The sequence below is a fragment of the Belonocnema kinseyi genome, chromosome 7 (assembly GCF_010883055.1).
Source record: "Belonocnema kinseyi isolate 2016_QV_RU_SX_M_011 chromosome 7, B_treatae_v1, whole genome shotgun sequence".
Classification (NCBI taxonomy): domain Eukaryota; kingdom Metazoa; phylum Arthropoda; class Insecta; order Hymenoptera; family Cynipidae; genus Belonocnema; species Belonocnema kinseyi.
The window spans coordinates 12,747,621-12,764,692 of NC_046663.1; positions in this window are offsets into that span (position 1 = coordinate 12,747,621).

Consider the following 17,072-nt stretch of genomic DNA (forward strand, 5'->3'; position numbering starts at 1 on the left):
AACCCGGAATTCTACAAGAAATCCCTCAAAATTAATGCACGCTCCCAATGAAAATATCTTAAAAATTTGAAACACTTCAACATTGAATTATGTAAATTTAAACATATGTTTAAAGTCTTAGAATTGTATTTGTGCGCAAACCGAACCTAATCTCTAGTTTTCCCCTTTTTTATAGAAAAGTTTACCTTAGCATATACAGGGTGTCTCAAAAGTCTGGGAACGGTAGAATAACTAAAAAATAATGCATAATTAGGGTGACCGTTTAAATCGAAGAAAGAACTTCCCCGTTTGCAAAAATTTATTTTAAACATTTTTTAAAAAGTTAAACTGCAAAATTCAGAATTTTCAGGATTAAAAAATCATAGAGTTCAAATATTTAGATTAAGTTTCAAAAATATAAATCCAAGTTAACATTTTCAATACTCTAAATTAAAGAATCACTCAATAAGCCTTGAAAAATTTAAAAGTTATATTATTAAGTTATTTTAGGCTAGAAACATTTAAAATTGAAAAGCTGAATTTTCGTTACTTAAATGTTCTAAAATTAGAAGTTAAATTCTCTTCATGTTAAATAGTTTGAGCATTCTTGAGAAGCTTTAAAATTTCACTTCAAAATCTCGAGAAACCTAGAAGCTATTTAAATTTTTTCCAAATTTGAAATCATTTTTGAAATTTATTCAGAACTTCTACATAACTTTTAACATTAATTTAATTTCTCCCACAACTTCTAGAAAATCCTGCAAATTAAAAAAAAATTCCTATAAATTTGGATTTATAAATAACAATCAAACAATTATTATTTGTAAGAGAAATTTGAGTAATTTTGAGAGATACTTAGAAGTTTTAAAAAGATCAAAATTAATTTAGAACTTAAAATTATATCAAAGAATTAAAATAAATTGTGTGTACCGATAAATTCGACTATTCGTATCGAAATAACGGTGCAAATACCCACAACCTAATTTCAAAGAATGTAAGTATTTTATTCCTTTCAAAATATGCTTAGAAATTCTAAACGAAGTTTCCAGACAATTCGTTAAAATTACTTGACATTAAATTAAACATTTTTAAAATGAAACAGTAAAAATTATAAAGTTTAAAGTTTAAAAGCTTTTTGAAATTGCAACAATTCGAAGCTTTGTTTGTTAAACAATTAAGTTTAAAATTGTTTGCCTATAAATACTTGGCTTCAGTTTACTTATATTAAATTACCCGTCAAATATTGATGAATATTAAATAATTATTCTTTTTCTTAATTAAAACATTTAAAATGTAATAGGTCAAACAGTGAATCATTTAAACTGAAACAATATTTCTAATTGAATAAAATCCAATCTTTATGAATATATTATTATTAGGTTATTTTAAAGCTGACTTTAAAGTTGATTTTATAAGGTGATTTCAAAGTTGACTTCAAAGTTCTTTAAATCGAAAATATACGCTTCAAAATAAAAATATGAAATGAAGAATTTCTCAAGTAAAATATTTTTTAATAACGCATTGTAAACTGAATGATATCTTAATTGAAAAAGGTTTCAATTCGACTAACTATTTTAAAAACGATTGAAATCAAACTTGGACAGAGCTTACTTCTGACAATTTGTAAAATTCCGAGTCATTTCCTAGTTTTTCCCAGTCTCAGAAACTTCCTGCTTATTTCCCGGTCTCCTAGTTCAGCAGCCACCCTCATTATAAAGAAATGATCAAGACAAAAGTTGTAGAGTATTCATGCGAGATTCCCAATGGGCTGGTCAAAGCTTGGGTATTTGTTATGGATTCACTATATTAGTTTTCTGATTAGGGCACTATTTAGGAAATAACGTACGGTTGAATTTTTGTTTTAAAAAAATCTCTCTCTTTTGTTCTACTGGGAATCGAACCACAGAACTTCTGATTTCCGGTCAGGTCCTTTTCCGTTAAGCTATTAGAGCGATTAGAATTTGAAAAAACATTCTTTTGAAATAACCTAAGATAGGTGTCCATAGTCTACCATTCGTTACAAACTGTCCTTGAAATTAAAATGAATTTTTTTTTAGAAAAACGGAGTTTGCTTATTAGAATCATCTTTCTTCAACTCTTGGATGAGAATAAAATTAAAATAATTGCATTTATTTTTCTGAATCACTTGATGATTTGCTCGACCGAATGATTTGTTGGTATCAACCATCTGCCCGATATTTCTCTCACTAGAACGAGGAACTGTCGAGTTTGAAATTGCAGCATGATCGTGATGAGTTTCATCAAACAATTTCGCTACACCTTCGCATGATCTCACAGGAATAAAAAATTAAATTAGGTAGACACAGCATGAAAATAAACAACAAAACGTGAGCCTTTCTACATCTATAACAAATAAAATTTTCATCCTAAGGCCCAAACTGAGGATCCTAAAGAATCGAAGGTACCCTGCCTGAACGCAAAAAATCATGCTGAATAAAATCTGCTCTAAAAAATAGGCTACTTATTTTCGAAAAACGAGTTGGGTCCCGCAAGTCTGTATAAAAGAAATTTGGCCCAATTTTTGCCTAGACCATTCAAAAGTTCACTGACTGTTCTACAACTTTTGTCTTGACAGTCTTTTTCTTGAATGACTTATTCTCGAAATAATCTGCCGTTTTCAGACTTTAGGGGTACGCTGTCTGCATTGTTAATATGTCGAACAAATACAAATTTCTGATTGAGGGCTCTAGAAAATATAAGCAAAAAGGATCTAATGATGCAGCCTAATAGACACAGCCTTCAAATAAGCCTCTTTTAAGATCATTCTATTGTTGAAAAAGAACTGATTAAATTTCAGTTCTCTTTTACAGAATCAGATGCAATTGAGAACTTTGTAGCTCTGAAGTTAACAAACAACAATTTGATGCTAGGAGCCTTCGAAGAAATGTTCGAAACTCCAGAATCTCGCACAGTGCCCAGGTGGATGATATGTCGGCCACGGGCAGTCGCCAGCCTGCAGATTTTTATAATTGACGAATATGGAGATTATTTTGACGGAACATTTGCAAGTTCAAGTGCTCAGATTGGAGCTCGTCATCAAATTGAGCATACGGCTACTCCAATGAATGCCACAATAAGATTCATACATGCAAATTGGGCAGCCGCTAAGTTCGGATTTTAAGATCGACCAAATTGGATTTTAAAAAGGTTTGTGAGCATGAAAAACCATGTACCAATAAAAAAGATGATTTATATAATGATGCTGCATGGTGACATCTATTCGTCAATAATGTCACACGCAAGCTCTGTACGCGCTAGTGAACCCTTTGCCCACGTATCTGTTACTAGTGAACCCCTTGCCCATGTTCCAGCTGAAGATGGAACCATTGTCGGTAGACCCCTTACTGGTGATCTCGTTCTCGGTGTACCCATTGGCTATGCAGCACATCCACAGATTTGATTCTACTGTTCGACTTTCCGGAGATGAACAACTCCCTTGATAGGCTTGTGTTCAACGCATGGGCCGCCGAGGCTCTTACAGAGTGCAAGGCAGGAATCGAACCCACAAGCCGATGTGACGTAGTGAGTCCAAAGCCTACACTTGAGCCCCATGATCATTTGCCCCACTTAATACTAATTACTGTAATTTGTGTTTATTTCAATTGTATTTCAATAGGGATGTTGCATGAAATGAGATAAACACATTTTTAGAAAGTTAGAGCCTTGAATATTGTTATGGAGGAAAGAAAATTTTGTTATGTTTTCAGTACCTACAACAAAAATTCTAGTTTACGTCAATTTGGTAACATTAAACAATATGCGACATCACTAGAATATGCAACTGTGCATCAATAGGACCACTTTTGTTGCAATATTACTTTTCAAAATTTTAACTAATCAGATTTCGCGGCTTTCACGGCTTTCTACTTGACATCTGATCCAGCTGATTATCTAAGCTAACCTAGGAATGCGTAAAAACGAGAAATCAAACACAAAAGGCGAATCGAACGGTTTCAAAGATATAATTAAAGAATGGATTTGGAAATCAGCGAATTTCCTAAAGAAGGGGAAAATTGCTTAAAAAATTTTAATATCGGCTGACATGCGTCTTGGTTTTTTCCTGAAAAGAAATGGTCTCATGGGAAGAATCTAGTTGAACAGACTATTGCAATACTTTGCTTCGTGATTTAGCTGCCGTGTCAAAGAATGGCACATAAACTTATTATGCTCAAAGAGGGAATACCCCTAGAAATTAAAAAAAAATCTCGAATTTTGATTTTTCAAGACTTTATCTAAAGGTAGTATTCCATTGTGTATCTTTTTTGAGGGAAAAAGTTGTAGCTTTTTTAGTTTTCTAGTTAAACCCAAAAAACAGAGTTTTTTTTTTAAATACCAATTTAAATTAATTCCTGACTTCAGCTCGTGCTCAGTCAGTCAGTTTTGATGGGCTTTCAAACAAATTGTCAGGAAATGTAGTTCGAGTAATAAGGAGAGCCTCAGAAGTAATTATTAATACTGTTAACCGGAGCAAAAAATAAAACTAATCAAATAATTACGCAATACTAAAGTATTATGTATAAATAAATAATATTGCATAATGTAATATAACACAGATCCACAAAATGGTTTTGCGAGTCTACTGAGATCCTAATAGGTATACTTTATGTTTTTGGGGTCGCTGAACACGCATCCATTCGTAAAATTTAGACAGCGCGTCCAAAACCACAACCCCCAAACCCACGAGCTCCATATCAAAAAACCCCAAACCAACAAACTCCAAGTACTTAAGCTCCATATCTACAAACCTACAAACCCCAAACACACAAACCTCAACCCACAAACCCCAAATCCACAAACCTCAAACCCACCAACATCAATTCCACAAACCCAAACACTTCACATTTTATAATAACAATTGAGAAATTGGTATAATTTGGAGTCGGTAGGTTTAGGGTTTCTGAGTTTGGGGTTTGTGGGTTTCTGGTTCTTGTGTTTCGGTTTATTGTTTTCCGGTTTGTACGTTTTTGAATATGGAGCTTGTGGGTTTGCGGTTTGTGGGTTTGGTGTTTGTATGTTTGTATTACGTGGGTTTGGGGTTTGCAGGTTCCTGGGTTCAGGGTTTGTACGTTTGTGGATATGGAAATTCTGTGTTAGGGTTTTAGATATAGAGGTTGTGGTTTAAGGGATTATGGGTTTGGGGTTTGTGTGTTTGAGTTTCGTGGGTTCAGGATTGTTGGTTTGGGGTTAATGTACGTTTATGGAAATAGAGGTAGTGGGCTAGGGGTTTGGATATAAAGGTTGTGGGTTTAGGGTTATGGGTTTAGGGTTATGGGTTTAGGGTTATGAGTTTGGGGTTTGTGTGCTTGAGTTTCGTGGGTTTGGGTTTGTTGGTTTCGGGTTATTGTACGTTTATGAAAATAGAGCTTGTCGGTGTGTAGTTTGTTTGTTTGGAGCTTGTGATTTTGTAGTTCTTGGGTTTGGTATTTTTGGTTTAGGGTTTTTGCGTTTGTGGATATAGAGATTGTGGCTTCGGGGTTTGTGGGTTTGGGGTTTGTAAATTCAAGGTTCATGAGTTTGAGGTTCGTTAGTTTAGGGTTTTTAGGTTTGTAGGTTTAGGGCTGTTGGGTTGGGGTTTGTACGTTTGTGAATATGGAGCCTGTGGGTTACATGTTTAGATATAGAGGTTGTGGGTTTAGGGTTTGTGGGTTTGAGTTTCGTGGGTTTGGGATTGTTGTTTTGAGGTTGTTGTACGTTTATGCATATGGAGCTAGTGGGTTTGGGGTTCGTAGGTTTCTGGTTCTTGGGTTTGGGATTGTTGGTTTGTGGATTTTACGTTTGTGGATATGGAGCTTGCGAGTTTAAGTTTTGTGGGTTTGGAGTTTGTGAGTTTGTGGATTTGGGGTTTGTTAGTTTAGTGTTTATAAGTTTGTGGCTTTGGGGTTTGTTTGTTTGAGGTTGTACGTTTGTGGATATCGAGCTTGTGGGTTTTGGGTTTATAGGTTTGTAGTTTGCACGTTTGTGCATACAAAGCTAGTGAGTCTGGGGTTTGCGGGTTTAATGTGTGTAAGTTTGTGAATATAGAGCTCGTGTAGTTGGAGTTCGTGGGTTTGGGGCTTGTTGCTTTAGGGCTTGGGGTTTGTGTGTTTTGGGCTGGTTAGTTTGTGGGTTTAGGACTTCCTAATTTGGAGTTTTGTAGGTTTAGGGACGAAATTTATATAAAAGTTCCAGGTTTTTAATAATTTGTTGAATTTTATTGCAAATCCTGACGTGCTGGATAAATTCTGCGAATAGATTCGTGTTCAGAGACACCAAAAATATACAGCATACGTATTAGAATCCTAGTAGACTCTCGAAAACATTTATTAATCCTGTCTAATTGATTGTTTTAATATTATGTACAAAAGAATGGTTCTATTTTTGAGACAAACTGTACAGAAGAAAAACGAAACATAAATATCTAATATTTGACATTCACAAGATTTCAAATTCCGCGATTTTTTCTGTGGTTCAAATTTGTTAAATTGAAAAATATAAAGGATCAAGAAAGTTCATTTTTTCCATTTATGTTCATAGAGAGTTAATATATTTTTTTTATTAATTAAAATTAAACCTAGAGATAGCAAGACTCTAAATACAGATTCCGACGATGACAGCTATTTCTGAATAAAAATAATTACTCTGTGCTTTTTGTAAACAATCATAAGTTCAAAAAGAATAATATTTACAAGACAGACTTTTATATATTTGTAAACGATTGTTAATTCAAAAATGGCGAAAGCTTACAAATTAAAATAATTGTTTTTCCGACTTCCAATTCTGAAAGTTGTCAGTATATGCTTTTAAACTTTGTCTCAAAAATAAAACTATTCTATTGTGCATAACATTAAATCAATAAATTATTGTACATTATGCAATATTATTTATTTATAACACTTTGATATTATTTGATTAGTTGATTATTTTTTATATTTTGTGCCGGTGAAAAAGGTTAAGCAGGTTAAGCCGCTAGCAACTTAATACATTAATAATTTCTAGAATATAAATTTAATTGGGCTTAAATTTGGCAGAAAAAAATTAACACCAATTTTTTTAAATTAAATTTTTGAACTTTGGACTGAGCACGAGTTGAAGTGAAAATCGAATAAAGCTTGTTTTTTCCAAATAGACTGTTTTTTGGCTTCAACTAGAAAACTAAAAAAGCTAGAACTTTTTTCCTGCAAGAAGAAAGATACAACATGAAATTTTACAACTGAATATAGTCTTTAAAAATTCAAATTTGGAATTTTTTGTTGAAAGCCTCCCGGGGCCTTCCCACTCCCAGCAAAATAAGTTTATGCGCTTTTTTTAATTCGACAGATCAATTATTATTAATTATTATTTAATGAGAATATATATAATCTTTTTACAGAAATTTATACATTGAAATGCATGTTTAGGAACCTTTTTTACTTCTTTTTGGATGTGCATAATGTATGTGGTTTGAATTTTCCCGCGAATAATGACGTCACATAGATGTAGCCAATCTTTGCGTTTTGCGGCAGATTTTTTTTCTCAACTCAATTTTTAATCAATTTAGACATTTTTTTAATTGAACATGAGGCTTTTGAGTATATCAAATCGGCGGGGAAATTTTAATTTCCCTAAATCAAAATGTTTTATTTAACAACAAGATAAAAAATATTTTTATCCTAACTTTGCAGATGTATCTTTTGTTTCAAGATCAGAAAATTGACCAAAGAAGAGTTTAAATCAGTGTCATTACTATCTAGAAAGAGCTTTCAGTAGATTAGAAGAAGAAAGGAAATTGTTTATTATTTTTTCAACAAATTAATAAGCAAAATAAATTTTTGTGATTCGCAAGAATTATTTGTTTGAATTTCACAATTTTTATATAAAATACAAGAGAAATGTATCCCTTATTGTGATTATTGAAAGAGGTTTGCATTTTGGCAATTATTTAAACAATTTTTATAAAAAAATAAAAGTTTTCGTGTTTCAGAATAAATAGAATCCATTTTTTCAAGAATGGATTAAACGTGGCTTGTTAATAATTCCTTGATTACATTTTTTCAAACGACTAATAACTGGTCATTATTTAAACAATATGTATATACAAATACATATTTTTAATATCATTCCACAAATAGGGGTAAATTTTAGTGGAACTCACAAAAATGTATCGCTAGTGACTCCTAGCTATAATTTCGTAGTGAAAAATTGATGAAAAATATTATTTCTCCAACAATTTTTATAAATAAATGAACATTTAGACCATTTTTCCAAGTATAGGATCCATCTTATATGCGAAATTTATTGATTTTTAATTTTTTAATAAAATTCGAAAATCCAATTACTCTTTTCTATAATACTTTGCCAACAGATTAGAAAATTTTATTATTCAAACAGTTTTTATAAACAAATGTCTATTGTGTTTACTTTTTCAAGAATAGGCTTTTTTGTTGTTTTTGCGTAAGCTCTAAATGTCTTATTTGATTTAAATGGCCTATTTTTAATGGGAAAAAGAATGACAGTCAAGGGTCATCCGATAAAGAAAATAAATACTAAATTAAAAATAAGCCTATTTCTACAAAAGTGACGAAAATGTACATTTGTTTATTTATGAAAATTGTTTTAAAATTTGATGTTTTTATTATTTTGAAGAAAATTAGAACCAGGAGTCACTACCAATACATTTTAGTAGGTTCACGAAAAAAGTTAGACTTACTTGTAAACTAATGTTGAAAATTTCAATTGGTTTAATAAATATTGTTCAAATAATTAACAGTTGTTATTAAGTTCAGACAAATTATATCAAGGAGTTATTGGCAAGCCGTTTTTGGTCGATACTGAGAAAATAGAGCCTATTCATTGCCACATACGCAAACTGTGTATTTGTTCTTTAAAATTGTTTAAATAATTAGCAAACAGCACAAATTTTTAAATAAGCACTATTAAGCCTACTTTTCTTTAATATTTTATATAAAATCCGCAAATTTCAAACAAAAAATCATTGCAAATCACAAAAAATAATTTTTGTTTATTAATTTGTTCAAAACATTAAAAACAATGCTTTTTATTACTCAAACCTTCTAAAAACTATTACTTAATAGAAGTTATACTGACTTAAGCTTTTCTTTAACAAATTACCATATTCCGAAAAAAAATTACACCTGAAAATTTAGGATAAAAATATTATTTATTTTGTTGGTAAATGAAAAAATTTGGATGAGCCAAATCTTAATTTCCGCACCCAATCGACATATCCGAAAGCCTTAAGTCATTTACAAAAAAAAGTCAAAATCTATTGAAAATTGGGTTGGAAAAAGACTTTTGTCTTCAATAAGTGCTTTCGGCCTAGATTTTAAGAAAGTAACTTGGTTTTCATTAAAGTAGGCTTTTATTGTCATTATTGTTAAGAATCTTAACTCTGAAGATAAAAAGAATAAAAAGTTTTAAAATCTAATAATGTGATCAACCATTTTCTTGTTCCACTGTATCTATATTTTTATCTGCAAAAAGCTGTGTAACGATTTAAAATTTGTAAAATTATTCCTTTACGAAAAAAGTACGAAACTTTTTAAGCAAATTTTGAAAAAATTTTAGAAGAAAAGTGGATCTTCAAATGATAAAAAGAAATTTAATAAAGTAGTTCAATTTTTAACCAAGTAGTTGAATTTTCAATCAGGAAAATTAATTTCCTAATTTGCAGAATTCATGCATTTAAACCAAGAATCCAACGATCATGTATGTTAAAAAGAAAAAAAATTATTTACTGTTTTAGGCAAGATAAGGGATTTTTTATTTTCTTCAGATTGCAGTAGGAGCATTTTATGGTGTTTGTCGAAATTTAGTCGTTTGATTATTGGTTTTATTTTCAAACATTATGCACATCAACTTGATTATTGTACGTTAAATAGGATTTCAAATTTGGTTTTGATCTCATTTGATTTTAAAATTTTTTTATTAATTTCCTACAAAAAAGAAGAATTTACAACAAAATACCTCCATTTTCAACCAATAATGCGCCACATACATTTTTATTAAAAAATTATGTTTCAATAAAAAGCAGAACAAATTTGGAGCAAACTAATTCAATCTTCTAAGAAAAAAATAAATTCTTAATAAAAGAGTGACAATTTCAACCAAGAAGTTGAATTTTTAACAACAAAATATAGGGTTTAAATTACAGTTAAATCGTTAATTTTTTAATTAAAAACAATCAAATCTTTATCTTCTTAATCTCTACTCCTCTTCTGCCTTTTTTCTCTCCATGCAATTCTTCTTCACCACCTTATACACCTTCCTCCACTCCTCATACATTATTCTAACTTCATGTTTCTCCAGCCCATTTATTCCAGAATTCCCTGCCCTATCAACCTCTATCTTCTCCTCACCACGTCTGTTTACCTTCTCCCACCAGCACTTCCTAAGCAGCTTACTTTACCACTCTCCCAAAAATGTTTCCTTATACTGAACTGGCCAAACCGCTTTATAAATTCCTAAACTCGTTGTCGTGGTGTCCCTCATAATATTATTATTAGCTCTATTCTTTGAAAACCACAGTGTTCATCTTACGTACCTGTTCTGTATTCTATTTAACTTATAACTTTCCTTTTACGAAGAAATCTCTACTCTATACCATAGCACACTCATCACAACTCTTCCATTTCTCCAAAGCAAAAATTCTAAGTACATACATTTTTTCACGACCTGTACCAACTTTCTGTTCCACTTCCACTCTCCTATCTTGTGCCTTCCACCTCCTTTCCTGAACACCCTAACCTTGCGTTTTTCTGCATTCATGTATATCCACGTATCTTACTGACCTCTTGATCATCTTATTCAAAAGTTGTAGCCTACTATCAGCAACCCTATGCCATCTGCATACGCGAATGGCCAAATTCTAATCACACTTTCCCTAACTCTTCCTACCACTCTGCCTTTTTCTTACTGGAAATTATACAATTTTGACCGCGGACACAGAAATATCCGTGTTTCGAATATCAAAAAGAATTTCGCTAAGCGAAAGCATTTGTCTTAACCTTCTATCCATCCAGAAACCATCCGAAATCCTCTCTCCTCATCATAACTTATCTTTCGTCTCTTTATATTTATTGTTTGCCCTCTCGAACAGGCCACTCTCCAATCGCCTATCCTTTATCACCTCCCACAACCTCCCAATATAAGCTGAAAGAAACGCGCCTTTTTGATCTACAATAAACGCGTACAAGCTCGATCCCTTCTTTGCTCATTCTCTATTCAGCACATGTTATTTTTAACTCCTTATCTTCTTCCCTCTGGGAATCCTACTCCCTCTATACTTTCTTTACTATTTTTTTTACCTCTACCTAACCTCTTGTGTACTCAACAGACCGTCAAGCCCGGCTGTCTTTCACATTCTTAAGATCCTTATCTGTTTTTGTATCTCCCCGTGGTCTAATTCTCCCCTCTCTGCCTCCCTGGTTCTACTACTTCCATCATCTCTCTTTTAAGAATGTAAGCTCTTCATGATTCTTTTAAAAACACACATGCCTCTCTTTCTTAACAATTTCCAACTCCTCTTTCAGATGTTTCTCCTTTTCCTATTTTTTCTTCTTGCACGTAAATTTTAACCTGTTTCTGATTTCTGCATTCTCCAGCCTTGTTGACGATCCCTCTTTCCACTTCTTATACTTGCTCTTCACCCTTCTTTTCATCTTCTTATATTCCCTATCCCACCACGACTGCACTATCCATCCCCCTTCCTTTCTAAATAACAAAATTAATTAACATACTGTTAAAAGTAATAACGACAGAAAACTTCTTAGCATAATTGAATACAGAATCTTCAGGGGTGAAACTTAAGTCTTCGACATGAAAGATGTTATAGTATTTGGTCTGAATGGTTTAACCTCATAGTAGGAGGATCTCTTTGGCTTTGGTAAGAAGATCGCTTCGATCTTCGATTATGCCATAGAGGTATATCCCATGGATATGCAGGCCTTGGAAATTTTTCACATTTCTTTCTGGACACTATGAAGAGTATCCAGGTTTGGAACCAGGGAATTGCGCCCTCATGACGTGTTTTACAGTTTCGTTAGCCGCTTCTGTCATGCCACCTATTGGCATAATAGATGCCCTCAGTCTCGTATCTATGAGTTTCTTTTAGCCGATAGCATTTCGTTGGTATATCTTGCTACACTAACATAATACGAATCCTAGTTTCTAGATTTTCTTTCTCTATTAAATGATCTTGTGATTTCCTTTTTTTAGCATAAGGTCTAGAACTCCACCAAAAAGCATCCTTGTCTGTCTTTCTGAGATTACGAGTACAATGATCCTCCTAATAATTACAAATGCATGTTTATTACTTCCATAGCAAAAGCTATTTGAGCAATATATCTTATCCTTTTAGGAATAATTTCCCATGGCTCCCCAAGATTTACTGGATGTTTATTTCAGTCACTAAGCAAAGCCCCTAAATGCTTTGCTGATCACTAGTGATATCAAGTTGTCACAAACGTTGCTGTATTTCTGCGATTTAATATGGTTTAATTGACAGTTAAAATGTGCCCTGAAAGATACTTACCCTCGTTGTTGATGTTCGAACGTTTCCATATAGTATTATGCGTACTCACATCATGTCCAATGATCTGCAATATTTCATCAAACGTCTCCATTCCTCTAAAAGCGGTCGGTGGCCGCTATGCTGATCACATCATCATAGATAAACGGTGTTCTCATCTTTGATGCTCGTTTTTAATCGCTACTAGATTTTTAGTATAGAACCTTAGTAGGAAAATAAAATAAATATCCCTTCTGCGGTAAATTTCTGTTAAACGATTTTTACCAGTTCTATTTGCAGATTATAGAACTATATTCCTGAGTGATAACATTCAATTTTGCTTTGTAATGCCAAGGTTTCTAAATCGTTGGTTTATGTTTTACTGCGGTACGTTTGCTTAAAGTAGCCAAAATAGATTCAGAGTGATGAAGATTATTCAAAATAAAGATTACATCCAAGGATTACAATCTGTAACTTTAAGAGTAAGCATCATACATCGTTCTTTTTCAAGGACAGCTGCTCTTTTGCTGTCCTCATTTGCTCCTTCAGATTTGAAAGTATTTTTATCTGAAGTTAGCTCACCTAGGCGTCCTTCCTGGTAATCATAATGGTCCACTCCTTCTCTTTTTATGGAGTTTTGGACTACAGATCGTTTGGGGATAAATTATGGTTTTTCGCTAAATTCAGGAATCCACGCTATAAACTTAGTATGCTTAGAAAGGTGCTTTGAATCAATATCTTTGATTTTTGTACCATTCCATGGTTCTATGCCTCAATAAGCCGGGTACTAAACATTTCATCTAAGCTCTTTATGGTAAGCAAGCTCTTTTAAAAATACTAATCATCGAATCTCGAAATAATGTCACCAGGTTTTACCGAGGCGATCCTAATTTTGTGGGCTATCTGAATGGCTATTGCTTTTCCTGAGCTGAACTTCTTTTGCGGAAATCTCTTAGGTGGAATGGCCAAATTGTAGGTGACAGTGAAAGGCAAGGTTGTATTTGTCACGCGAATCAACGGCTCTGTGATTCTTAGCCCTTTGTCTTGAATAGGAATTCTGCCATCAGACCGAGGCCTTGTAAGGGTCCCTAGTTGAAAGGTTGCTTCGCTTAGCAACATGAGTTGCTGGCGATCATACCTTCTTCTGACAGCACTAGTATGTTTTTCTCTTTCAGACATTTTTTTGGAACCAGCATCCTTCTTAGCTCTAAGCGAATTTATAGGATTAACTAAAGCCCCTTCTCAGCCTCACCCCTTGAAGAGCTAAAAACCGTTTAAGCCTTTTTTGATTGAATGGTGATTTAACTAATTCGATGTGTTCCATCTTATCATGGCAGGACTAGAGAAATATTTCTTAAGCACCAACAATGTCCACAATCAACTTTAGATGGGCCTAATCTTGTTGTCATTTGGTTAAATTTGTGCAACCACCTTCAACCCTCAAAACCTATCCCATGTGTTGACAAGCCCACTTTTTAAAAAGTTTTCATCACAAGTAGTAGACGTGAATTCTAAGGGTGTTTGAATATTATTGTTTATTTTAAAACGTAACCTGGAGTTTTCTAAGGTGACTTGAGTGATCATTTTCATTTAAAATATTTTCTGGCTGTTTTAAATGCAGAATTTTAAAAATGTTTTGTTAAAATATCTGGTAGTGGATTATAAGGGATTTTGAATATTCCTGATGAATTTAAAACTTAACCTGGCTGTTTGTCAAGGTGACCTAAATGATAATTTTTATTCAAAAATCTTTATGGCTTTTTTACATGCAAACCTTTAGAATTTTTCTCGATGTTATTATCGAACTCAAAACTTAACCTGCACCTTTTTGAAGGTGACCTGAGTGACGATTTTTATTTCAAATATTTTGTTGGCTTTTTTAGTTGGCAAACATACTTTATATGCCCTTTTAACAAATCTGTTAATGTTTCAAGAAAATGATTTTCTTTTCCACCAAATAATAATATTGTGAAGAAAAATTAAACTTCAGGAACATGAAAGTAAAGGGACATTGAATTATTACGTCACGCTTTTTTGGCTAAATGTACTACTAAATGTCACTTTCTACAATTTTATTTCAAGCTTTCGTAAAAAAACAAATGGAAAAGGCTAATATTTGTAGATAAATGCTTATTGAAATTTATTGCAGCAAAATTAATACAAAATTAAAAGCCACCAAGTGATATTTTAATTTAAGTAGATAACAGAAAATAAATTGGTGGAATTTTATTATGCTTCTGATGGCATATTACATTTTTTAATCCTTGTTTGCGAGAGAAACGTAGAAGATGATAAAGCTTAATTAAATTTTTGTTTGCGCAACCTCGATCACGCAATGTATAATATAACTTTCAAAATTATAAATGTTCTTCGGACCATTTTCTCAAATCAAGAAAAAGCGGAAATTTTCACATCTGAGAAAAATCTTCCTTATCCGACTTAACTAATTTTAACAAATAAACAAACTTTTGTCACTAGATGATTCTCATAAAAGTTAGTGTATATATATAGCAGGCATTTTTTGAAAGTCATTGTGTCGATTCAAAAAAGAATGAAATTTAATTCTGAACTTCAATTTCTCACGTTCCTCGGATTCCTTTATTTTAAAGGCAAGTATACCATAATATTCAAACTAATATTTATAAAAAATATTACATATTGTCTCGAAAATGTCGCACATGCCTTTTACCACAACTAAAATTTAAAAAGCTTTCAGTTCGAATTTTTTGTTTATACATTAGGCAAACATTTAAATTTTATTGAGAAACTCTCGGCATTATACTTGTACGAAATATCTGCTGCGCGCTGCATTTTTGACATCCATTTTTAAATTAATATATTTGAAAAGTTATAGTTTCTATTTCAAACTTTGTCCTTGTATTTTGCGTCGTAACGTTTAAATTTTTTAATGTTGTGCTCGTTATTAAAAACCAAATTAAGTATTTCTTTTTTTTTTAATCGAAAAAAATTACCCTATTCAGGGGTTGAGAAAACCCCAGCAAAATTTAAAAGTAGAAAATACCACTAATTATGTAATACTTTTTTCTTGCTTGATAATGGGTTAATGTGATTTAAAAATTCACCTCAAAGATCACCCATAGGGTGAAATCATGCCTAAAACATTACAAAAAATAAAATTTGTGATCTTAAAGGTAGCCTATTTTTGACGGGCGTTCCGCCAATACTTCCACAATGGAATTTAAATATATTCTTCATTCCATAATTTTGGACTTTTTTGGATTTTTTTAGTAACCGATGCCGAATTTGGGGCTCTTTTAGTTTTCTCAAAAAATCGACTTTTGGGTGGAGGTGCTGGCCCTCAGCAACTTCACTACAGAAATTTAAAAAAATTAAGCGCTTCTGAATTTTTAGCTTTTCCTGGGCTTTTGAAAATGCAAAAATTATATTTTTCAAACAACCCCTATTTCCAAAATTTTTTGTGGTGAATTTTTACCCACACCAACCCCTTGTCAATCAAGAAAAAATTCTATTATAATTAGTGGTATTTTCTGTCTGTCACTGTTTTAGAGTTTTTTCAACCCCTTAATAGGGGTAATTTGAAAAAAAATGTAAGTACGAAAAGCAATGCTCATTTTGGTTTTCAATTATGAATAATTGCATACCTGTAACATACTTATATATTTTTCCTCAGGTTGGTAGGGAGTGGTTTTTGGAGAATTCTTTGATTCAACCAAAAACACCTAGAAACCTGACAGCAACTATAAAATAGATGTCCTATGACAATGCAAATGTTAAACAATTTATTGAAATTTTTATAAACAAATAAGTGAATGAAAATGTTTTCGTGTGAATTAGCGGGGATTCCTCACTTAATTCGCACTAAATTTAAGCAATTTATGGACAAAAATAGCTTTTTCGGTTGAATTAATGAAAGTTAATAAATAATTGTTATTTTAGAAACAATTTTTTATGAAATAAATAAAGTTTTTTCATGCAATCGATCACACATTACTTGGAAATGAAACCTAAGTTTAATAGTGTTCCACCAAATAAGAAGGAATTATTTTTTAAACTACCTTAATTAACAAATGTACGATTTGGCTATTTATGATGGTACAAACTTGCTTTTTTCGATTTAGATGGCTGAAAATAACTAACTTCCAAATTTTATCAAAAACATTTTATCATTTGATGTATTTATAAATAAAATACCGCTTTTTTAACGTTATTAAAAGCCAGTTATTTATCAATGATTTTTTTCTAAGAATCGATAACATTTGATAATTGTTTAACAAAAATTAATTAACAAATGCATTATTCGGCTATTTTCAGCATTTAACCTTGTTTCTTTGTGTCTAATCAATTGTGAATAACACATTTTTTAATTTTCTTTAGTAGTTTAATAAATTAAACTAATTCTAAAAAAACGCCTTCTGTTTTAGAGATACCGTCGAAATTGCTTGTGATACAGGAAACAAAGAATGTCAAGTAGTAATTAAGTTTCTTTAATAAATCATCAATTTTTTATGAAATTATCACACCCAATTATCCACAAGTGAAAAGTCATTAACAGATCATTAAACCAAAAAAAAACAAGTTTAAATGCTGAAAAATTGCCAAATAAATC